Here is a 24,731-nt window from a genome sequence, read left to right as displayed (position 1 = left end):
TGTGTTCCTTTGTTATCAGTTCAGACCAGTTTATTTTTTTGTATTGGTACCAGACACGGTAAAACGTAGGCTAGCCTATACTATTTGTCACATTTCTCATGTAGGTACGATGACGTCATCGCGCATTCGCACATGGTCATTATAATAATAAATAATAATACATAAACACCGGACCGCTCATATTATAATAATAAATGGAGAGAGAGAGAGAGAGCAACACTACAGTCTATGAAACAAGGCACGCTCATTTATGGCAAAAGTACAAAAGTATTGGCATCAAAATATACTTAAGTAGAAAGTATAAGCTAATCATTATGCCGAGTGTCACGTTTTTCTTGTATTATTATGAAAAAGCTTTGAAACATGCTGTAACTCATTCACTGTGACGAAAACCCTCTTTCTGCGCCGAGTAGCGCGCGGTGCGCACACGGAGAATGCGGAGTCTGTCGCCCTAAAACACAATCGCCCCGGGTCAAAATCCAGCGACCATGGAGCGGCCGTGGATGGCCCGCTCAAAAGGTGCGTGGGGCGTAGTGTTTTGGGACGACCGTTCCGGCTGCCCATGTAATGAATTGATTAAGTTAAACTCATCTGTTTTCGCTGCAGCTGCGCCCTAATAATGTAGTTTTCATTTATTTTTGTTCACGTATGCTATTAAAACAATGCAGCAACCTTAACATGTGATTAAAAATGTATACGTATTTGGCCCCTCATATATAAAATAAATGTAAAATCTGATTTAAAATTGAAACTTGCTGCTGATCAATGCGTTTCTGCGTTTACGTGTGGACAGGGATTTAAAAAAAAATCTTTGTCATGTGGCCAGGGATTCTTTTTAAAAACTGAAGACTAAAATACCTGTTTAGAAAAAGATCCATATAAGTGTAGCCTGCAGCAATCCTTGGAGCGTCCGTTCTCCTGGACAAGTCTGGGCTTAACCATGGCTTATTAAATGACGCTATAGAATAGAATCATTCATTTGATCCCGCAGGAGCGACCGTGGCCAAATTAGAGATTTGATAGGTCATTTTTGGACAATTCTGACAGCACTATAAGCACGGACATGCGCAAAGGAATGCATGTATTCCAAACAGAGAGGAGCGTTCGGAATAAAGTGTTTACATGGTCAATTCCGATTGGTATATCCCGATTCAAACGGTCTATACCACCCCTCCTAACCCGAATGAAAATTCATTCGGGTCAGACTGGAATGGAATATTCTATTCCAATTGAGGTGTTTACATGAGCATTTCTATTCTGAATGAATTCATCCATTCCGAATAGAAGTGTATTCATTCCGAATGAAACTGTCCATGTACCCGCAGCCATTGTATGCCGAAACAGCTCTCAAAGTCACTCGTCTAGCACGTAAACGAACGCGAAAAAAGTTGATTCAGACAATATAGAACATCGCAAAACCCTGAAACTGTTTGTTTATTTTCATGAAAATGTTAACTTCCTGTTAATTTTGCCATTTTTATTAGGAAGAAAACCCAGACTGGATCCGTGGATCCGGATCTTCAAATAGTAAAATCAACAGGAAGTTAACATTAACTTTTATAAAAACAACAAACAGTAGTGGGTGTGGTTTTTAGCACTACTTAGCAGCCGTAGGACAATATTTCTCTTTTTTTACCCACATTTTTGGCCAAGCGTATATTAAGCCAGGGCTGGTGACCACGGCCACTTCGGAGACCATTTGTATTAGCCTGGCATGGCCAGACTAATATCACTGCGTAGATATTAGTCTGGAATCTTGGTATGGAACGTGCATTTCCAAGGGCCGGATAGGAAAAAATACCTCTGGTGAACCCGACCCATATTTGCATAATGGGCCCTGATTGGTCACTCACAACAAACGGAGTGGGAGAAATCCAATCTCAACAGAGCGAGGCCAGACCTAATCTGCAGAGGGCAATTTTTGCTTTTCAATGGCAGATTCGTCTGGAACCAGGCTACATTAGTATACACGTACTAGTGGCGACTCTGACGTAGTATGGGTATTTTCTATCTTGGTAAATATGCTTTGGGGCGGCAGTGGCTCAGGGGTAGAGTGGCCGGGTAGAGTGAACTGGAAACCGCAAGGTTCCCAGTTCGATCCCGGGCTGGGGCGCTCCCCCAGAGTTAGTGTCGAAGTGTCCTTGAGCAAGACACTGAACCCCTAATTGCTCCTGATGAGCAGGTTGGTGCCTTGCATGGTTTCCTCCGCCATCGGTGTATGAATGTGTGTGTGAATGGGTGAATGGCACAATCAATGTAAAGTGCTTTGGATAAAAGTGCTATATAAATGCACCATTTACCATTTTACTGTATCTTTGGTATTTCTCAGGTCTTGCTCAGGGACACTTCCACACATAGATGGATGAGATTAAGGGTTGAACCGGTGACCTTCTAAATACCAGACGGCCTCTCTCCCCCACTCAGGCTAGGTGTGGTTTACGGTATGTCGTTTGTGGTTCAGTTTAGCAAAGCCATACCTTTATATCTAAAACATGCAAAAAGCATTACATGCAAAAACCACCCCCATGCAGTGCAGATTACAGAACAGAGGGATCCTGTATCAGATTTGCTTGACCAAACATCCAGAGAGACGGTCTGTCTCTTGTTTGGCTTGGCTAGTGGCGTGCCTTTGTCTTCTGTCTGTGTGTTCTGGGAAGGCAGAGGAGGAGAGGAGAGGGGAAAGGAAAGAGGAGTGGTGTGTGGAGTGCAGACAGAAAAAAAGTCATGGTTCTTATATGGTTCTTTTAAAAGGCTACAGTGTATCGTTGCTGTTGCCCTACTGGATCATACTACAGCGTCACACCAAAAGTATCAAAAGTAGCAGATTTGCAAGCTCAAAACGCAGCGTGAAGCGACACGTCGATCTGCTCATAACACTACAAGCTCATGACGCATCACGCTGCGACACATTGTGAGCTTGTAGACAGTGGTGGAAAAAGTCCTCAAATTCTTTACTTAAGTATAAAAGTACCAATACTGCAATATAGAAATACTATGTTACAAGTAAAAGTCCAGAATAAAAAAATTACTTGAGTAAAAGTACAAAAGTATTGACATCAAAATGTACTTAAAGTACCAAAAGTAAAAGTACTAAAATGTTTGAAAATAGCAGATCTACAAGCTCACAACGCCTTGTCGATTGGCTATTTTCAAATAGCCTAGGTATAAAATAGGGCTAAAGTGGTTAATGTATGTTTTATGATATAATAATTTATATCTGCAAAGTAACTAGTAGCTAAAGTTTTAAAATAATTGTAGTGGAGTAAAAGTACAATATTTGCCTCTGAGATGTAGTGGAGTAGAAGTGAAAGTATAGACAATTGGAAATACTCCAATAAAGTAAAAGTACCTCAAAATTGTACTTAAGTACAGTACTTGAGTAAATGTACTTAGTTACTTTACACCACTGCTTGTAGATCGGCTATTTTCCACAAAGATTTGGTGTAGAGGGGGAAAAAAGTATGGACAGACCCACTAGGAGACACGGGTCGATAAATACATAAGGTTTAAGTGGTTAAGGGTTCTTTAAAGAACAAAAAAGGGTCGTTCATTGGCATCACTCTTATTAAGAACCAGTTTTGGGTTCCAGACAGTCGCCACCTTTATTCTTCTGCGTGTGGAGGAGGAGACGGAGGAGAAGAAGCAGGAAGTGGGTGTTTATACAGTGGGCGACAAAAATCCAGCGTTCCTATCGGCGCTATACCGACTTCAAAAACATCTACTGTGTCAGCGACACAGAGTAAAAAACAACAGCAGCTGTGGAGCATGCAGAGTCTTTGCAGGCTCGTGTCACAACATTAGATAAGGTTGCCAAACGAAACAGAACATGTCTATAGGGGAAATATGTCACTTGCGATAGCACAGGAGGACCGACCTGACCCAGTGACCTAATGTTTTTAACCCATTCAAATCCGGGAACGCATCTGTGTTACTGTGTCAGATTTCTTTGGCTATTCAAAAATAGGAGATTTTCAAGCTCATAGCGTGGCACCGAGTGCCGCGCTATGAGCTTTATCGTGGAAGATTTGTGCAAATCTTTGAATATATATTTTTAAAAGCAAACATTTGTAACTCAAATTTTTGCTTCTGGGGGTCCCTGGAACAAAATATTTTGAGATGTGGGGTCCGCGGCAAAAAGTAGCAGATCCACGAGCTTGTAGATCTACTACTTTTTCTACTTTTGAATTTCAATCCTGAAAAAGTGACAGTTTTGGAGATACAAGGTTCCCACCCAACAAGAGACGATATGGGGTGTTAAGTGGTTAAACCCTATATACTTCATTGACCGGGGTCCCACCTTCTAACCTCTACCACCAAATCTATTTGCCGAACATAGCAGCGAGCTACAGTTTTCACCAAATGTTCGCCTATTTTTGCCGGAGGTTGGCCTATTACGACACGTACAGAATAATAGGGATGCTATAGGATTCATCATGTGGTCATACGAACACGACTCAAGTTTATGGTCAAGGCTTTTTGGGTGTTTGTTATTGTTTTAGACCCCTATCGTTACTTTAATGGGATCACACAGCCGGTCATCCAACACTGGCCTGAAAGCAAAAGTTATGACTCTCTTCTGGAAATAATTAGTGTGGTTGCCCTAACAGGGCAACCAGACTATAGTTATCTTCAAACTTTATTAGTGTGGTTGCCCTAACAGGGCAACCAGACTATAGTACTTGATGAACTTTATTATTCCGGATAAACAATACTTTGCCGCGCATCTCCTCCCACAGTTTATTTTTCCCAATTTAGTGCTATATGTCAAAATGACCGGCTTCATCGGGAATCGTGTGCTTGTATTTTGCTAAGAGATTGGTTGCATAGTTTTATTGATATTGATTTATTAGTGCATTAAATTTCCCCATCCACTTCAATGAAAAAGTGAAAAAACTCAAATTCAAGTATTTTTTTCTCAGAAACCGTAAGAGCTAGAGTTACCAGATTTGGAGGGGAGGTTCATAATTTGGTCCAAAATTATTGAAAAAATAATTACACTAATCGGCCACATGGTGGCGCTATAACAGCCCCCTTTACGTTTTGGCCTATAACTCTTGAACCGTAGGTCGTAAAATCAAAATTTCTTTTCCCCTAGATTCCTTGGGTCATGACGCAACTTCCCATATAGGCCACGCCCATTTGCGTCAGGATAGATTTTCCGCCATTTTGAATTTTCTTCAAAACACACTTTTAGCTCCTCCTCCCATGTATTTTGTCCAAATTTCACAAAAATTGGTACACATGATCTCTGGACCCATGCGATAAACATATCCAAACGGCATTTTGATAGTCCTTACCGTTCGTCCGTAATTGGCTTCCGAAGTTAGCGGGAGAGGCCCGTTTTATCAAAAATGCCAAAAATCACAAACAAAACGTCCAATCGATCCCAAATTTTAATCACATGTCGAGGGTGGTTTACTCAACAAATCCCCAAAATAATTTCCACTTTGATCCATAGGGGGCGCCACAAATGCTCAGAATGTAACCGTTTGATGCAAAAACCTTATTTTGGGGGGATCAATCCTCTCAAAATGAAACGCAAGTGATCTAAGGAGTTACGTAACAATGTAATTGGCACAGCCTCCGACGGTATTCCTCCCAGCGTATTCCTCGAGTCCCGGCGACAGCGACCCGCGACTAGCGTCGGTGCAACCACACTCTGCAATTGCCCTGAATTGCGACGCGTCTAGTTAGTGTGGTTGCCCTAACAGGGCAACCAGACTATAGTACTTGATGAACTTTATTATTCCGGATAAACAATACTTTGCCGTGCTTCTCCTCCCACAGTTTATTTTTCCCAATTTAGTGCCATATGTCAAAATGACCGGTCTCACCGGGAATCGTGTGCTTGTATTTTGCTAAGAGATTGGTTGCATAGTTTTATTGATATTGATTTATTAGTGCATTAAATTTCCCCATCCACTTTAATGGAAAAGTGAAAAAACTCAAATTCAAGTATTTTTTTCTCAGAAACCGTAAGAGCTAAAGTTACCAGATTTGGAAGGGAGGTTTATGATTTAGTCTGAAATTATTAAAAAAATTATCACACCATTCGGCCTCATGGTGGCGCTATAACAGCCCACTTTACGTTTTGGCCTATAACTCTTGAACCGTGGGTCCTAGAATAAAAATATTTTTCCCCTAGATTCTTTGGGTCATGACGCATCTCCCCATATAGGCCACGCCCATTTGCGTCAGGATAGATTTTCCGCCATTTTGAATTTTCTTCAAAACACACTTTTAGCTCCTCCTCCCACATATTTTGTCCAAATTTCACAAAAATCGGTACAAATGATCTTTGGACCCATGCGATAAACATCTCCAAGCGGAATTTTGATAGTCATTACCGTTCGTCCGTAAATGGCTTCCAAAGTTAACGGGAGGGGCCCGTTTTACCATAAATCCAAATTTGAATCACATGTCGAGGGTGGTTTACTCAACAAATCCTCAAAAGCATTTCCACTTTGACCCATAGGGGGCGCCACAAATGCACAAAACGTAACCGTTTGATGCAAAAACATGATTTTTAGGCACTCCTTTACAACTTTGGAAGTAATTCTTAGCCAATCAGGATGGAATATGAAAATCTGATAGACTTGTATCGTTTAATGACTATAGAGATACTGTGTACCAATTTGCGCGATGTTTGGATCAAATCTGCAGGAGTACTGTCATAAAAAATGGTTTTGCAAAAAGCGGCCTCCTGGTGGCGCTATAACAGGCCAATGTGAAGAATTTGGGGCATCCAGGGAGTGTGTGTGCACAGTTTCACTGCGATCAAGCCAACAGTGCATGCCGGAGATTAGCTGTTCACAGACGGAGGGGGCAAAGGACACACACACAAACGGACGGACGGACGGATGGACGGACGGACGAACGGACATAGAGGGTGCAGGTTGTTGTCTCGGCCATGCCTTTTGGCCTGGCCGAGACAACAACAAAGCATCATGCTGTGCAAAGTAAAAAAAAACACAAATCCTAATTCAGGTGCCCACTCGTCCAGGTGCCCAGTTGCCCAGTCGTCCAGATGCCCACATGTCCCAAGTGCCCAGTTCCCAGTTGACCACATTTCCCTAGTGCCCACGTGTCGCTAGTGCCCTCCTGTCCCTAGTGCCAAGATGGTTTTGGTGCCCAGTTATCCCTAGTGCCTGATGCGTTGTAAGCTTGTAGATCTGCTATTTTCTAATGATACATTTTGTATACATTTTATGCATTTGAAAACTTAAAATAATTACTACTTTTACTTCTGGTACTTTAAGTATATTTTGATGCCGATACTTTTGTACTTTTACTCAAGTAAATTTTCATTACCAGACACAATTCTACAATTGCAGTATTGATATAATTGATTAATTGATATTCATTGTTAAATAAATATTACAATGTATATCAGACAGCTGACAGTTCCTGGGAGAAATTAGGCTTCTGTGTTTTTTTTTCTTATTATTATTATTATCATTATTATTATTGCTGTTATATATTTTGCTAACTTCTTCTTTTTAACTTTTAAATTAGTCAAATGACGTTTGCATTGAAAACATCCAACAGCTGCATATCCGGTTTAGAAGGGATACAGAAATGGTTTACCTAAGTTTGTGTGTGTGCGTGCACGCATGCGTGTTCTTGTGTGTGCGCGTGCGCGCGCGTGTCCGTGTGCATGTGTGTGTGCATGTGTGTGTGTGTGTGTGTGTGTGTGTGTGTGTGTGTGTGTGTGTGTGTGTGTGTGTGTGCGCGGGGGATTCCTCCGTGTTGGAAACACTGGTGACGCGAGGTTCGTGGGGGGGGGGGGGGGGGGGGGAGGGGTTGCCAGAGGGCTTGCCCGGGCTTGTTCTGACCCTGTTGCCTGAGCAGACCAATCACAGCTCTTGCTGATTTTGTCCCTCCCCTTAGATTCACAGCACTCACACGCCTTCCTCTCACAAATCAAAATCCCGCGGATGCCCTGGTCGTTTACTATTGGAAACGGATCTACTTGATTTAGCTTCATATTATATCACCGATCTACTTTGTTTTCTTCGGAAGACTTTCATTTCGTCGTCTTTTGTCTGAGGTGAGTAATATTACTTTATATAGCCTATACTTTTGTTTCGGTTGTGAACTCGTGATAGTAGCCTTGGATCACACGACGTTCATGGATGAACTTCAACCTGCTGTTTGCACTTTCTCCCTTTTTGGACCCTACATCTACTTCAACGTTCAGATTTCAAACAAAGTTGTTACCCCATGCCCACGGATGTTATAATTATGTATGGGCCCTCAGAAGTAACCGTATCTTCCGCATTGTTCAATAAAAAAACATTTTAATCCGATCGGTGGCCGTTTTCTCATAGTTAGCGCACACTATCAGAGTGCAGTACACCTACCAACCGATGGAAGCAGTTGAAAGCATATGGCGGACATGCTGAGAAAATGGCCACCGATCGGATTAAAATGCTTTTTATTGAACAATACTGAAGATACGGTTACTTCTGAGGGCCCGAACAGAATTGGCACATCCGTGGCCATGAGGTAAGAACTTTTTATTTGAAATTTGAACGTGTATGTACATGTACGGGCCTTAAATGAATTACGTGCAATCGCCAGGTTAAGTTTGTTTCAGGCCCCCATGGTGATGATGGTTGTTTTCCTATAATCATTTCACAGTCGACCTCTCTATAACAATTAATTATATAACGCATAATGCAGCTTTTAATCAACATTGCATTTGTATATATTTTGTCTGTTAACATTGAGCTTGTAGATCTGCTAAAACTTGCTAAAACTAACTTTAAGCAGCGACAGTTGTTCTGAAACTGGGTTCAAAACAACAAGGATTAGTCAGCTAGGCTAACCGATGCTAACGGCTATAAACGTCTGCTTACTACTTCCGCATGGCAGTGACGTCACACACAGCTCCTTGGAGCTTCGTTTGTGTCTGTCTCGACACAGACAGTTGGCAGGCATTGATAGACAAATTGTACCTTTACTTCTATCCACTATTGTATCCACAACATTTCAGAGGCAAATATTGAACTTTTGATCCACTACAATTATTTGAAAACTTGAGTTACTCTGTAGATTTTGATTATTATTTAAAAAAACATTGGCTACATTAACCACTTAAGCCCTACTTAAACTTTAGCTATTTGAAAATGGCAGATCTACAAGCTCACAATGCTACGCGTTGTGAGCTTGTAGATCTGCTATTTAACAATTATCTCTAAAATTGGCAGCCATCTTTAGCCATGTGATAACAAGGCATTATACATATTTGAAAATAGCAGATCTACAAGCTCACTGTAAACTTTCCGATGTACAAGCTCACAATGCGACGTGTTGTGAGCTTGTAGATTTGAAAATAGCAGATTTACAAGCTTGTAGATCTGCTATTGTCTATTGATATGCATGTACTTTCATAACTTTGTGTCTAAAATATTGTATTTCTTTTTTTTACAGCTCTGGCTGTGTGGACCCAGGTGACAGACACACAATCTCAGACCTACTGCAAGGTGTGTAACATGCTGATCCTATTTTAGAACTATCTAATGTTGGCTTATTGACATTGTCTTGGGGTCAAATACTAGGTTATGAGGGTCTGTGGTTTAATGCATAGGCTAAAACATTGAAGCTCTTTGACATTACAATAGTTTGAGAATCACTGGTATCCAGGTGACAAGTATGTGTTGCTTCAAGTTGTCAGCTGACTGAAAGGTGATAATAGGGGGGTGATTAGAGGTGTGGTTAGGGGTTGAATTAATTACCCATTTTCTGAGCTTTTAGATCTGCTATTGTCCCTTTATTGACACGCTCACACCCTTGTGCTCAGACTGTGTCTGTCTATCTGTGTACATTTGCCGTGTGAGTACTGTACAGTGTTGCATTGCTGATCTGGTATGTTGGCAAATGGCATAGATAGACAAATGTTGTACTTGTAACCCACTACAATTATTTCAAAACTTTAGTTTGTAGAGTTTGATTATTGTTTAAAAAAAAATAGGGTACATTAACCACTCAAGCCCTATTTAAACTTTGGCTATTTGAAAATGGCAGATCTACAAGCTCACAATGCTACGCGTTGTGAGCTTGTAGATCTGCTATTTAACAATTATCTCTAAAATTGGCAGCCATCTTTAGCCATGTGATAACAAGGCATTATACATATTTGAAAATAGCAGATCTACAAGCTCACTGTAAACTTGCCGATGTACAAGCTCACAATGCGACGTGTTGTGAGCTTGTAGATTTGAAAATAGCAGATCTACAAGCTCACAATGTGAGCTTGTAGATTTGAAAATAGCAGATTTACAAGCTTGTAGATCTGCTATTGTCTATTGATATGCATGTACTTTCATAACTTTGTGTCTGAGTCTGTGTACTGTACAGTGTTGCATTGCTGATCTGGTATGTTGGCAAATGGCATAGATAGACAAATATTGTACTTGTAACCCTCTACAATTATTTCAAAACTTTGTAGAGTTTGATCATTGTTTAAAAAAAATAGGGTACATTAACCACTCAAGCCCTATTTAAACTTTGGCTATTTGAAAATGGCAGATCTACAAGCTCACGATGCGACGCATTGAGCTTGTACATTTGAAAATAGCAGATCTACAAGCTCACAATGCGACGTGTTGTGAGCTTGTAGATCTGCTATTTTCTAATTATCCCAAATTGGCACACATCTGTAGCCATGTGATAACAAGGCATTATACATATTTGAAAATAGCCCATCTACAAGCTCACTTGTCAGCTTGTAGGTCTGCTATGCATGATGATGATATGATTATGTTCTCAACATAAGCAAATGGACCCTGAGGTCTTTAACTCTGAGAGTGTATAAATGTAACCCTTGGATACAATATAAATGGACCCGTAAAGGTCCATTTTGTTATATGTAAATACACTCAGAGTTACTAGGTTATGGGGGTCAGTGGTCTAACGCTTTGGCTAATAATGGAAGGTCTTTGACATTCAACAGTTTGAGAACCACTGGTTCTCAAACTATTGTAACTAAGGTGACAAGTGTTTTGCTTCAAGTTTCTATAGAGTTGTCAGCTGACTGAAAGGTGATAATAGGGGGGTGATTAGAGGTTTGGTTAGGGGTTGAATAAATTACCTGTTGTTGATTTCCATTAACTGGCCCTGATTGTGTTTCATCTATGTCTGTTTTTTCCCTATGTGGCCAATGTTTCAGCACTATATGACTTGTCTGTTACAATTTTCAAGATCTATCTTGGCACTGTTTCTTTGCTATTGTCCAGTTTATAGAAAGCTATATGCTGATAGCCATCATTGCTTTGTGTTTGTTTAGTAACAGGGAACACCCTGTCTCTGCAGGTCCTTTTTAAACAGAAAATAAAGGGTGGGTTTGGCAATTTCATCCAATCATAATCAATAACTTGATTGTATAGGCTGTGTCCTGTATGAGTTCTCTCTCCTGATTGGATGACATTGGTCTCTCAAAATCACAATTTTGTGTTAAAGGCAGTTACTGTGCACCCAGAATGAGTATACTAGCAGTAGCACCCCTACTTAAGTAAGACTGTTTGCATACTGGTACAGTTATGTAGTTAACTGGTATAGTTGCTGTGTTTTCACATTGTGGATGCAATGTATTATTTAGTATATTCGTTTCCATTTGAAAGTATGCTTCAATAATTTGAAAACTTTAGTTACTTAGTAGATTTTGATTATTGTTTAAAAAACATGGGCTACATTAACCACTTCAGCCCTAATTAAACTTTGGCTATTTGAAAATGACAGATCTACCAGCTCACAATGCGACGCGTTGTGAGCTTGTAGATCTGCTATTTTCCAATTCTCTCCTACATTGGCAGACATCTGTAGCCATGTGATAACAAGGCATTATACATATTTGAAAATAGCAGATCTACAAGCTCACTGAGTTTGTAATGTTTGGAAAATAGCAGGTCTACAAGCTCACTGTAAGCTTGTTGCTTTATTTTAAATAGCCGATCTACAAGTTTGCTTATCAACTTGTAGATCACTTGTAACCTCGTCGATCTGCTATTGTCACTATATTTATATAGTGACAAATATATATTTGTCTCTAAAATACAGTATTTTTGATTGAAATTTTCAGCTGTGGCGTGGCTGTACACCGGACCTGATATCTTGGCCAACACAGCTGTGGACTGAGGGGACCATCCCAGACTGCACTACTACAAGGTTTGTTTAACATAACATGACACATGTGCAAATCAAAGCGTTTTAGATCTATCTATCTAATGTTAGCATATGGAAATTGTCTTGGGGTCAGTCCATTGTCCGTTTTTAAGGAGGCATTGCCAATATATATACTCTATATAGCTTTATTCACTGACTGCCATATCAATAGTGTAATAGTGTGCCACTGCTGCCAGCAAAACAGTGATTTTACTGTACCTATCATGGACTAATCTCTGTGACCGCCGTCCTCATGGAGATCCGCGCATTACATGCACAGGGTTATCAAGATTCCCAGAGGGGTCCCCAAATTATTTAGTTGGTCCTCAGATTATTAGCTTAATTGAAACACATTTATTTTTAAAATCCCAAATCCTATTATTTTGCACACTTTATTGTCTCCGCCAGGCTGGAAGGCATGGCTGAGACTATATTTTGCACCCTGTCCGTCCGTCCGTGTGTGTGTGTGTGTGTGTCATTCTGTCTGTGGACAGCCAATCTCTGGTACCATTGGCTTGATGGCAGTGAAACTGTGCACACACGCTCCCTGGATGCTAGAGCAGAATTCTGCCCCAAATTAGTCACATGGGCCTGTAATTGGCCTGTAATTGTGCCACCAGGAGGCCTATTTTTGCAAAACAGACCGTGCTCTACACATTTTCTCCAAACATCACGCTAATCGGTACACAGTATCTCTATTGTCATTAAACGAAACAGGTCTTTCAGATTTTCATATTCCATCCTGATTGGCTAAAATTGGCTTCCAAAGTTTGCATGAGTGCTCAGTTTTGAACAAAAGGCCTTAAATCATGAACACAGTGTGCAATTTCTGTGACATTTTGCACGCACATTCCCACTAGGCAGAGAAAGAAATGCCACTTGAAAATGTCAAGTCAGCCTCATGGTGGCGCTGTAGCAGGTCAATTCATGTTTTTACCTATAACTGCACCGATCTGTGTAAAACTTTGTATGCACACTCCCTAGAGGCCAAGAAAAAACCTTTGCCCTGCATTTTTCACATCTGCCTTTTATAGCGCAATGAGGTGGCTGACTTGTGTAAAACTATAATTTTTCATATTTCATCCTGATTGGCTAAGATTGACATCTAAAGTGTGCAGGAGTGGCCCATTTTGAACAGAATGCCGCAAATCATTATAGCACCGTCTGATTGCGGTGAAACTTTGCACGCACATTCGCACTACTTTGAGATACAAATGCCACCCTCTTAACTCATTGAGTGCCTGAATTATTTCTGTCTATTTCTGGCCAGTACGATTTGGTATGTGGACTAAGACCACCAATAGGGACAAGCTGTAATTTATGAAGCCCCGCCCCCTCTGTCTTCCTATTGGCTGGCCTTTAAACCGCCATAACGAGTTCGCAGCATACTACCCAGTACGATTTGGTATGTGAACTAAGACCACCAATAGGGACGAGCTGTAATTTCTGAAGCCCCGCCCCCTCTGTCTTCCTATTGGCTGGCCTTTAAACAGCCATAACTCGAGTTCGCAGCATACTACCCAGTACAAATTTGGTATGTAGACTTAGACCACCAATAGGGATGATCTGTAATTTCTGAAGCCCCGCCCACTCTGTCTTCCTATTGGCTGGCCTTTAAACAGCCATAACTCCAGTTTCCAGCATCGAATACCTACGAAATTTCCTTGGTACACTTAGACGGCCAATAGGGATAGGCTGTAATTGCTTGAGCCCCGCCCCCTTGTTTTCCTATTGGCTGGGTTTTAAACAGCCATAACTCCGGTTCCCAGCATCGATAACCTACAAAACTTCCTAGGTACACTTTGACGGCCAATAGGGACAGGCTGAATTTGCTTAAGCAATTTAGCCTAACTTTTCAGCTGATTACCATACAGGCTTGTATCGTAGACAGAACGTCGAGGGCCTGGTCATCGCTGCTTGCAACTTTAATTCTAGTTACATTCTGTTTCCACACATTTTAAAAAGGTCTTGACTATGTCATGACTATGTATGTAGGATTCAATTTAGTCAAAGCTGTCAGCCATTCTTATTCAAAAAATTCAAATGAAATAAAACAATGGTTACACCATTACTCTACAGATAAATGGTAACATTAGTGTTTGCAACAGTAAACTTCATCAAAAATGTGCCCTTCAAACGGCCATAACTCCAGTTCCGAGCATGCTTAACGCCCCAAACTTGGTGGTGCTATAGCAGTGTAAAAAACGTAAAATGGCCATGCTTCAGTGACCAATGATCTTAGCAGCGCCATAAGAATGGCACACACGTCTTTTACACAAGAACATAACGGTAGAAAAAAAAAATCTAACAAGTAATTATCTTGTAAAACCATAGCGCTAGTCTGAAATTGTTTTTTTGTTATTTTTTTATTCTAGTGTTCATCAGATCGAAACAGCTCCTCTGGTGACTTTTTAACGGTAAGTAAGTTGATTCTTGATGCCTAGAGTGATTTGTGACTAATGCTACACTAGTATTGAAGGTTGAAGGTTGTTTTTTGGTAGAGAGTGTACATTTTAATAAAAGTTCAGATCTAAAACTTGGTGACATCATGCCTTATCGTGGGAAGAAATCTATCGCTAAAAAGAAATTCTGGGATGCTAAATTGGCCCATACAGATTCACCAAACAGTTGCACAGAGGTCGATGAAGGGGCACAAAACACATTTAGTCCATGGCCAGCCATGGAGCCTGTGGTAGAAACAGCTCAGCAACATGCACAGTCTGATGTTGAAGAACAAGACAACATTGTCGAGGCCATGGACCTTTCCAACAATGACCAAGCATGCACCGTGCCACCCTCTGTCAAATCTGTGCAGGCATCCAAAAGCCAAAATCATCATAAGTTTTCCCAAATGTCAAAGAATCGGCAGTGTGCATGCATGGCTCTGACATTTTTGGCACACCAACATGAAGGTCTTGACTTGAAGATGGATGATCTTGACAAGATACTGGACAAGGGAGACAGTCTGTATAAAAGAACAATAGAAACACTAAAAAGACAAAAGCTGTTTAAGTCATGCCTGCTGACAATGGAGGAAGTACCTCTCAAGGTGGAAACGGAACACAATACGTACTCTGTGAAAAAATCTGACGTGGACATGGGATATATGAGAGCTGAGGGAGAGCCCCACAAAAGGCATTGGTGGCTGAAGCTTCAGGAAAGACTTAAGTGTCTGTCTGAGAATGTCAAATATGCACTCCTAACAGTATCACCACACACCATTGCCGTTTTTAGGGACAGGTCTGGAAGATATGGACTGTTTGACTCTCATCAGAGAAGTGCTGATGGCCTACCTTTGCCTGGAGGAAAAGCTGTAATGATGACCTTCACTCAGTTGGATGATCTGTTCGCTAAGATTGACCAGCTAATTGACTTCTCACATTCGTCAAACAAGATTGACAATATGCAGTTTGACTTCATGCAAGTGACATTTGAACAGACACATGCTCGGTCACCCTATCTGTCACCAGTGCAAGTTTCTCCTGACAACCTGCATCACAAAGAGCCTTTCGATCTAACTAGCCAGGATGAAACAAACACTGGACCTCCAATCACCAAGCATGCTCTGCAAGCAGGCCTTTCACCATCAACACAAGTAATGTCAGACACTACAAATGAAGGCGCCAACAAAGTGAATAAAGAACGGAAACAGAAAATGATGAGGAGACAAAGAAAGGAACTGCAATCTGATAAGGAAAAACCGAGGACTCCAAGGAAGGAATACATGAATAAATACATTGCCATGAGATGTATAACAGATGAAAAATTCAAAAAACAGCAACAAAAATTCAAGAAGGCATGTGACAACAGGAGATTCCGTGAAGATGAAGAGTTTAGAGAGAAGAAAAGGGCTTATGGCAAAAGGAGGCTCAATGATGATGAGTTAAGAAAGAAGCACAATGCTTATGTAAACAAGAGGTTCAGACAAGATCAAGAGTTTAGGGGAAATTTCAAGGAACTCATGAAGTCCTACATGTCCCGCAGATGCAAAACGGACCCATTCTTCAAGATGCGCCGTGACATCCGACGTTCAATGAGAATAAGAAATAGATACAAGGACTTATGTGATATCCTGCGCAAACGGGGCATTGCTGTAAAAGCGAGTAAAGATTTAGATACTGTGAGGATAGATGTAGCTCCCGCACCCCAACAGAATGGGCTACTACAAGGCGCTATAGCGAGTTTCCATAAAGTCATAAAACATGGACCAACTTTTGTGTGCACAACGTGCCATCGGACTCTTTTCGCTGGTCAAGTGAATGTTTGTCATCGGTCAAATTACACGATCAAACCCGCCGTGGTTGCTGCCTGCTTAACAGGCAAATACCTTCATTCGTGTGATGATCAATGTGGAGGGCCGGAAGATTGCACTGTACCCGAAGAAAGGCGAAAAGAGTGGATTTGTCAATGCTGTCACAAAAGTGTAGTAGCAGGAAGAATGCCACGCTTGGCTGTCGCAAACAACCTGGAACTTGCACCCATTCCTCCAGAGCTCCGCCAACTCAATGTGCTGGAAAGACAATTATCGGCAATAGACATACCATTTGCCAAGATTCTCACACTTCCTAAAGGCAAACAGAGTGCTATATATGGTGCTGTGGTGTGCGTGCCAGCAGACGTGGAAACCACAGTAAACACCCTACCCAGAAGGCTCGACTCATCCCGTTTGTACAGGGTGAAACTGAAGAGACGTCTGCGGTACAAAGGCCATCATTTGTTTCACACTGTCAATATGACCAATGTCTTACTGGGCTTGAGGAAACTCATCGAGACACACCCCGACTACAAAAACATCACAATCCGAGATGATGAGAGCATCAACGATGAAAATGTGGAGGGCCAGCTTGAAGACCTACCCACTGTTGAACTTGAAGACCTACCCACTGTTGAACAGACAGGCACAGACGAAGTCATGGACAGTTGTGACGACGCCGAAATGATGGAAGTAGCCGATGCGACTGAATCTCTCGACCCGTCACAGAGAGTGGATCAACATCCACCCACTGCCCAAGATGAGCAAGATGCGCTGAGACCTGGACATGGCCTGGACAGTTGCTTGGAACCGGATGACATTGGACAAGAGACAATGACATACGGAGATGGCATATTCTGCATCGCCCCAGCTGAAGGAAACAGGCCTGTCAGCTATAGCACAGCCCCTAACCTCGAAGCAAGGGCCTTCCCTACATTGTTTCCAACTGGAGAAAACACGTTGGATCGTAAGAGAAAGCTCAAACTGACACCAAGCAGGTACTTCAACGCAAGGCTTTTCAATGTTGATGATCGTTTTGCGAGAGACCAAAGCTATCTCTTTTTTGCCCAGTTTGTTACAGAGACCCACTTGGCAAAAAACACCATCTCAATTCAATTGAGGAAGGGCAAACCCTTTACCAAGGATGGTCGCAGGATCTCCAACAAGATGTTGCAGGACAAGCATGAAGTTGAGAGACTGGTCAGAAACCGGGATGCAACAAGGTTCATGCAACCCCTGAGGGGGACGCCAGCCTACTGGCAGAAGACCATGTATGATTTATTTGCCATGGTCCGTCAGTTAGGCCCACCTACCTTCTTTTTGACCTTAAGTGCTGCAGAATTCAGATGGCCAGAGGTCATAACGGCAATAAAAGCACAGCAAGGCCAAATTGTGGATTTTGACAAGCTGGACTGGAATGAGAAGTGCGACATCCTCAGAAGCAACGCAGTGACTACCATGCGAATGTTTGACAAGCGAGTTCGTTCTGCGTATACAAAACTGCTGTTGTCTGATGCTCGCCCTATCGGTCACGTCATAGATTATTTCCATAGAATAGAGTATCAAAACCGGGGTTCGCCGCATGTTCACGCCTTAATGTGGGTAGCCGACGCCCCCAAACTTGGAGAAGACTCGGACGAGAAGATATGCGAATTTGCGGACCGCTACATTTCGTGCCAGCTGCCTGATCCAAACGAAAATCCTGTGCTTCACCGAATTGTCCAAGAAGTTCAGATGCACAGCAAAAACCACACAAAGTCCTGTAAGAAAGGTAACAAGACATGCAGGTTTGGATTCCCCAAGGCACCAGTGGACACAACCTGGTTAACTAACCCAACGCCAGTTGATCCAATGGAGGAAGTCATGGATGAAGAAGAAAGGGGCGCAACAGGAGGAAATGAAGGAGCAAACAAAAGTGCAAAGAAGAGTACAGAAGGCATAGGCAAACAACAGAGGGCAAGAGCACAAGCTGCTTTGGCCAAACTCAAACCTCTGTATGATCTACTTCTGGACTTGCCATCAGAACTGACCGACCTCTCAGAGTTGCTGGCAAAGTGCAATTTGACTCACGAAGAGTACGACAGCTATCTTGAAGACTTGAGGAATGTCCAGGTCCTCTTGATGAAGCGTGGAGTCAAGGACTGCTATGTGAACAACTACAACCCAGTTTTGCTGGAGGCCTGGAATGCCAACATGGATATCCAGTTTGTCCTGGACCACTTTGTTTGCATCTCATACATGCTGTCCTACATATCCAAGGCCGAACATGAGATGGGTGAGCTTCTGAAACAAGTAGTCGAAGGCATAGACCCCACAAAAGTGACCGAAAGGGGTGCAATGAACGAACTTGTTCACGCATATGTGAAAAACAGACAGGTTAGCTCTCAGGAGGCAGTGGCCCGAACTTGCAGCTTGCAATTGAAGAAATGCTCCCGCGATGTTGTCTTCCTCCCGACCGATGACAATGCAATGAAAATGAGCCTCCCGCTCAGCTTGCTGCAGAAAAGACCAGCCGATTCGAACCAAGTGTGGATGTCAGGGCTTCTTGACAAATACAACGCCAGACCCAAAACACTGGTGTTTGACAACATGTGTCTAGCAGAATTTGCATCCGAGTACAGGATTGTGTACGGTAGCGAAGCAAAAAAGCCAGATTGCCTGAAGCTGTCTGACAACATGGGAACCATTAAGAAGCGCTCGACGGATGGCCGACCCGCGGTTATCAGATACGCGAAGTTCTCGGAACAGAAGGACCCCGAGAAATACTTCGGCAACTTGCTGAAGGCTTACCTTCCGCATCGCTATCAGACCACACTGAAAACCGCAATCTTCCCCACCTACAAGGAGTTCTACGACTCTGCGTCTGTGAAAATACCTGGACAAAAATGGACATGCCGCGCAAATGCCATTGTTGATGAGAACAAAATGAGGTATGAAAAACACAGCAAATCGATGGAAGAAGCATTAGAGGAATTCATGAAGCATGGCCCTGCGGAAGATGCGTGGGCCAACATTGCCCCAGAAAATGAGCTCGAGCGGATGGAATGTCTTGCCGAACAAGATCAAGATCCACAGGCAGACGACGAACGAGACGACGTCCCAGAGTTCAGTTGTCAAGAGGTGGGTACAATTGTTGGTCACAGGGTATCGGCTCCGCAAATGAGCCTCGATTATCTGCGTTCAATGTGTCGAAACCTCAACCGGACTCAAGCCTCCATCTTTCACTCTGTACGTGAATGGTGCTTCAAGAGCGTACTCGACCAGAAACCCGAACCCTTCTTCTTCTTTGTCACTGGGGGTGCTGGAACTGGCAAATCACACCTGATCAAGTGCATCTACGGTGAGGCAACACGGATTCTCCGTCGACTCCCCAGACTGTTTGAGGAGACGGATGCATCCATGCCCACAGTGCTGCTGTCTGCGTTTACAGGAACTGCGGCATACAACATCGCGGGAAACACACTGCATTCCCTGTTGAAGTTGCCAAGAAAACTGAAACCACCCTACATAGGACTGGGAAACAAATTGGATGACGTGAGGGCAAAGCTGGGAAATGCGGAGATCATCGTCATAGATGAGGTGTCGATGATTTCAAAGGCTATGTTTATCTACATCCACTGGAGACTGCAAGAGATTAAAGGCAGTAAGAGGCCATTCGGCGGCATGTCGGTACTTGTAGTAGGCGACTTTTACCAGCTCCCTCCAACGTCAAGTGGGAAACCGCTCTGTGTGCTCGAGGAAGGCCAACCGGACCTTCTGCTCGAACACTTTCAGATGATCACGTTGACCGAGATCATGCGACAGAAAGATGATCTGCCCTACGCAGAGCTTCTGAATAGGTTGAGAGTCAAAGCGAAGAAGGATCCGCTGAGTGACACAGACAAAGCACTCCTTGCTCAGAGAGTGACTGTGCGTGACCGTTGTCCTAAGGATGTTGTGCACATCTTCGCAACCAACAAAGAGGTGTCCGAACACAACGCCAAATCTTTGTCTGCGCTCCACAGCCACATCGTCAACATACCCGCGGAAGACTACAAGCAAGTCCATAACCACAAGACTCGCCTTGCCAGTCCCTGTACAGGAGAGCAGAAAGATCTTCTTGACAACTTGCAGGTTGCAGAAGGCGCCCCAATCGTGATCATCAGGAACATAGATGTGGAGGATGGCCTTGTGAACGGGACATTTGGCAAGATGGCTAGTGTAGAGATGCACGTAAACGAGGACGGGAGTAGAGTAGCCAAGCTTTGGCTTGTAGTAGACAAGCCTGAAGCAGGACAGAAATACCGGAAAACTACACCTGGCAGTACACAAGTGTACGTCGAGAGATATGAGGAACACCTGAGCAATAACACGCTTCGTAGGCAATTTCCCATCAAGTTGGCATATGCTTGCACAGCTCACAAAGTCCAAGGCATGACTACACAATCTGCTGTGGTTTCCTTGAAACGGATCTTCCAACCAGGCATGGCCTACGTTGCCCTCAGTAGGACAACGTCATTGCAAGGATTGCACATCATTGACTTCGATGCAAAGAAAATCTATGCTGATCCTGCAATCACAGCTGCCCTGGAATCCATGAAGACCGCCTCACTGGACAGTGTTATGCCACTGTTGAAGTATCGAGAGACGACAGGCCAGGCGCAAACACTCGCGATTGTCCATCACAACACGCAAAGTTTACCGGCACACATTCAGGACATCAAAAAACATCACGAACTGACCCATGCAGATGTCCTGTGCTTGACCGAGACGCATCTCACCGGCTCCTTTGTGGCTGACAGTCTCCAATTGGATGGATACACCATGTTCAGCCGCAACAAGCACATCTCGTACTCCACTGAACGTGCAGAACAGAATGGCGGTGGCGTCGCTGTGTATGTGAAGGACCATTTCCAGGCATGTGAAAAGCGTTACCTACACAATGTGACAAACCTCGAGTTTGTGGTCGTCAAGATAGAGTCCCCTGTCAAGCTTCTGATCGCTGCAGTGTACAGACCACCACGTTACGATGACCCGTTCATGGAAAATCTGAAGGCGCTTCTGGACTCCTTAGAAGTGATGGACCACCATCCCATCGTAGTCTGTGGTGATTTCAACGAAAATCTACTGGCCAGTGTAGGTACTCCGATAGCGATGCTGCTCGAGTCCAGAGGATACACACAACTGATCAAGGAGAAGACTACTGACAAAAACACGCTGTTGGATCACATTTACATCTCAAGACCAGAGCAATGTCTACAGTCTGGAGTACTACGTACGTACTACAGCTACCATGATCCTGTGTATTGCGTATTATCCTCCGATCAGGACTAGTGCATAGCCTGCAAGACAAGCTTGCAAACACTGGAACCATGTAGACCTTAGTTTCAAGGACATCGTGCTCTTTCCCACCAAACGCATTCTGACCTGCTCTTATAAATCACATCTGCCGCACTCAATAACAAAAGGATTGCGAACAATGGAACCTCTTGATCACCAACCCTGTCATTGGATATATCACTGGAACATGTGAATGAGCTGCCCAAATAGTGGTCACCAGAGATGATCGTTTGACGGTATGAACTATTCATAGCCAACGCTACATCATTCTCTGGTGCCACTCCAGCGCAAAGTCTCATCTGCCACACTAAATAACAAACGGATTGCGAACAATGGAACCTCTTGATCACCAACCCTGTCATTGGATATATCACTGGAACATGTGAATCAGCTGCCCAAGTAGTGACCGGGCCTCATCGTAGCCGCACCTATACTTTGGAATCTCCCATTACGCAGCAGCCAAATCTCACCTTTTTTCTCTTGTCGCTAGTATTATTCATATTGTAGCATTGTTTTGTCTTTTTTCATAATTACTGATTGTGAAGCATTTGTTTGAAAAGAACACTAACACTTGTTTCCCTGTTTTTCAGAAGCCGTCCAGCACTGATATTGTTTTTGCCTTTAACCTTTTTCTACATTTCAGGAATGTTCTTTGTGAATAATTGTCATATTTCTAATTGTCATTTATGTTGTGGCTCGTGAACCGGTAGTACCCAATTTCTATAAACACAATATTGGCCATCCCTGAATTTAATAACAAACTCACACATAAAATAATCAATTCTAAAAAATGCATAACAAACTATTTTGGATTGTATACTGCCTTTTCATGACCCACTACCTTATATTTACATGTGCATGTTGTAAATGTTTTAACTCACCATTTGTTTTTAGGGCTGTAAGACTGTAACACTTATTAGGACTAAATTATTTTTTAATAAATGTTGTCAAAAAATTTAATTTTATTCAAACAGCCAATATACAAGCATTAAAATAGGACTTAATTTCTTAATTAAACTAATAAATGTAATCCCAAAATAATTATGGAAAATGTTACACATTGATTCATTGATAAATACAAAATTAGATATCTACAAAATACACTTTGAGATAATTCACTTAATCAATATAGTTGCAGCCCTAAAAGTTTTACTTATTTTTCAGAATGTTAAATTTCTTAGTTTGTTTAATATATTTACCAGGAGCTTGCTTGATCGCCTTTTTTAACAAAGGGGTCGGTGCAAGAATTTTTTCCCCGTGCACTCCTAAATTGGCTGAAATAGGAGGCGGGTTTTTTGCTTCACCCTGGAAAATATTGAAATTACTTAAAGGTTAGAATATAATTTTGGACAATAACAGTAATAATCGTAATAATAATAACCATTATAGCATCAATAATATATCTGTCAATAATAATAAACTGTTTACAGGCATTGTAATAGTTATCATAAAATATAATTTGTTTAATTGTCACTAATAACTCATATTAACCTATATATAGAATCATAAAATATGACCATAATTACATATATAATCATAATAACTATAGTAAAAATAATTGATAGGACATTATACCAAATATATTAATGGTGTTGCTTACAGTAAAGGTACCAATAATACAATTGTGTTAATAAATACTTTAAACTATATCTGCTCTGCTTTGTCTCTACTTATTTTTCTTTTTGCCATGTGTTTGAAAAGTGAATCTATATGTTTGGTAATGTATTTAGTCACATGTATTTAACATTTACAATGAATACAGATGTGTTTTTACTATTCACAATCAGAAGGGTTCTTCACTACTAAAGCTGAACAAAAAGTGAAACTTTGGAATGTAACATCTCATTAATGCCTAAACCCATACACATATGAACATAATATACACAAGTTGTTCGTTTAACTGACAATAATTCTTGCCTTCTATAATTTGGTGTTTTAAGCTTGTAATTGAAAGTGTCAGACTATAATCTCTGCCTGCTGGACAAAATGGACTTCAATCCCTCTACTGTGTGTAAAATTGTGAAGCAATCTACATGGACATTAGAGCTTATCCAAAACTCCTGCCTGGTAATGACAAGTCTGTCACAATGTAGGCTAAACAATAGTTTTTCATTGTGGTATTGACACCATTAAGTAACACTGATGTGCCTGATATGCTGGGGAGTATCTATCTTACAATATACAAAATGGTATGGCTACTAGCCAGGTCGACAAGTATCGTAATGGTTCCACATGTATTATATGGTGAGACATTCACAAGTACATTACAAGGTATTTAATATCTATTATCAGGTTGGGGAAAAAAGGTGCTGAATCTTATACTAAAAACATGACATAATATAAGTGGGGAAAACGTGAAATGTCTTCCGAGTATTTACAACTTGTTTGCAAATCGCAGATATGCCATTTACTCTATATACACAGGGTATTTTCTCCTCACAATGTCTCAGATCAGAACAATAAGGTTTAAAAAAATGGCAAGTCTGCTTTAATAATTTATTTTGAGACCTATAACACCATCTGTTCCACTGGGGACTGAACTGTGAACTACTATGTGACGATGGATTCCTTGGACTCCCATGGCCGCAACCCAGAACTCTGCGTCGGCGCAACCACACTTTGCAATTGCCCTGAATTGCGACGCGTCTAGTTATTAATATTATAGATAAACAATAGTTTAGATCGTCTCTCCTCCCACAGTTTTTATTCCCCAATTTAGTGCCATATCTCAAAATGACCGTCTTGACCTGGAATCGTGTGCTTGTATTTTGCTAAGAGATTGGTTAAATAGTTTAATTGATATTGATTTATTAGTGCATTAAATGTCCCCATCCGCTTTAATGAAAAAGTGAAAAAACTCAAATTCAAGTATTTTTTTCTCTGAAACCGTAAGAGCTAGAGTTACCAGATTTGGAGGGAAGGTTCATAATTTAGTCCGAAATTATTGAAAAAATAATCACACCAATCGGCCACATGGTGGCGCTATAACAGCCCC

At 41.9% G+C, this 24,731-nt stretch overlaps 1 protein-coding gene and 1 long non-coding RNA gene across 2 annotated transcripts in view; one reads left to right on the top strand and one right to left on the bottom strand.

Annotated features, from left to right (window-relative positions):
• Positions 1 to 24,731, bottom strand: part of LOC308081532 (disabled homolog 2-interacting protein-like) — a 237,992-nt gene that overhangs the window by 199,523 nt on the left and 13,738 nt on the right. The window lies entirely within an intron of this gene.
• LOC308081533 lies at positions 7,943 to 23,373 on the top strand. The gene is made up of 5 exons (XR_013932863.1): positions 7,943 to 8,050; positions 9,436 to 9,488; positions 12,083 to 12,168; positions 14,541 to 14,582; positions 22,327 to 23,373. It is a non-coding gene; the product is annotated as an uncharacterized lncRNA (long non-coding RNA).

The sequence above is a fragment of the Gymnoscopelus braueri genome (assembly GCF_963280865.1).
Source record: "Gymnoscopelus braueri genome assembly, contig: SCAFFOLD_63, whole genome shotgun sequence".
NCBI lineage: Eukaryota > Metazoa > Chordata > Actinopteri > Myctophiformes > Myctophidae > Gymnoscopelus > Gymnoscopelus braueri.
This window is presented reverse-complemented; position numbering and strand designations above follow the sequence as displayed.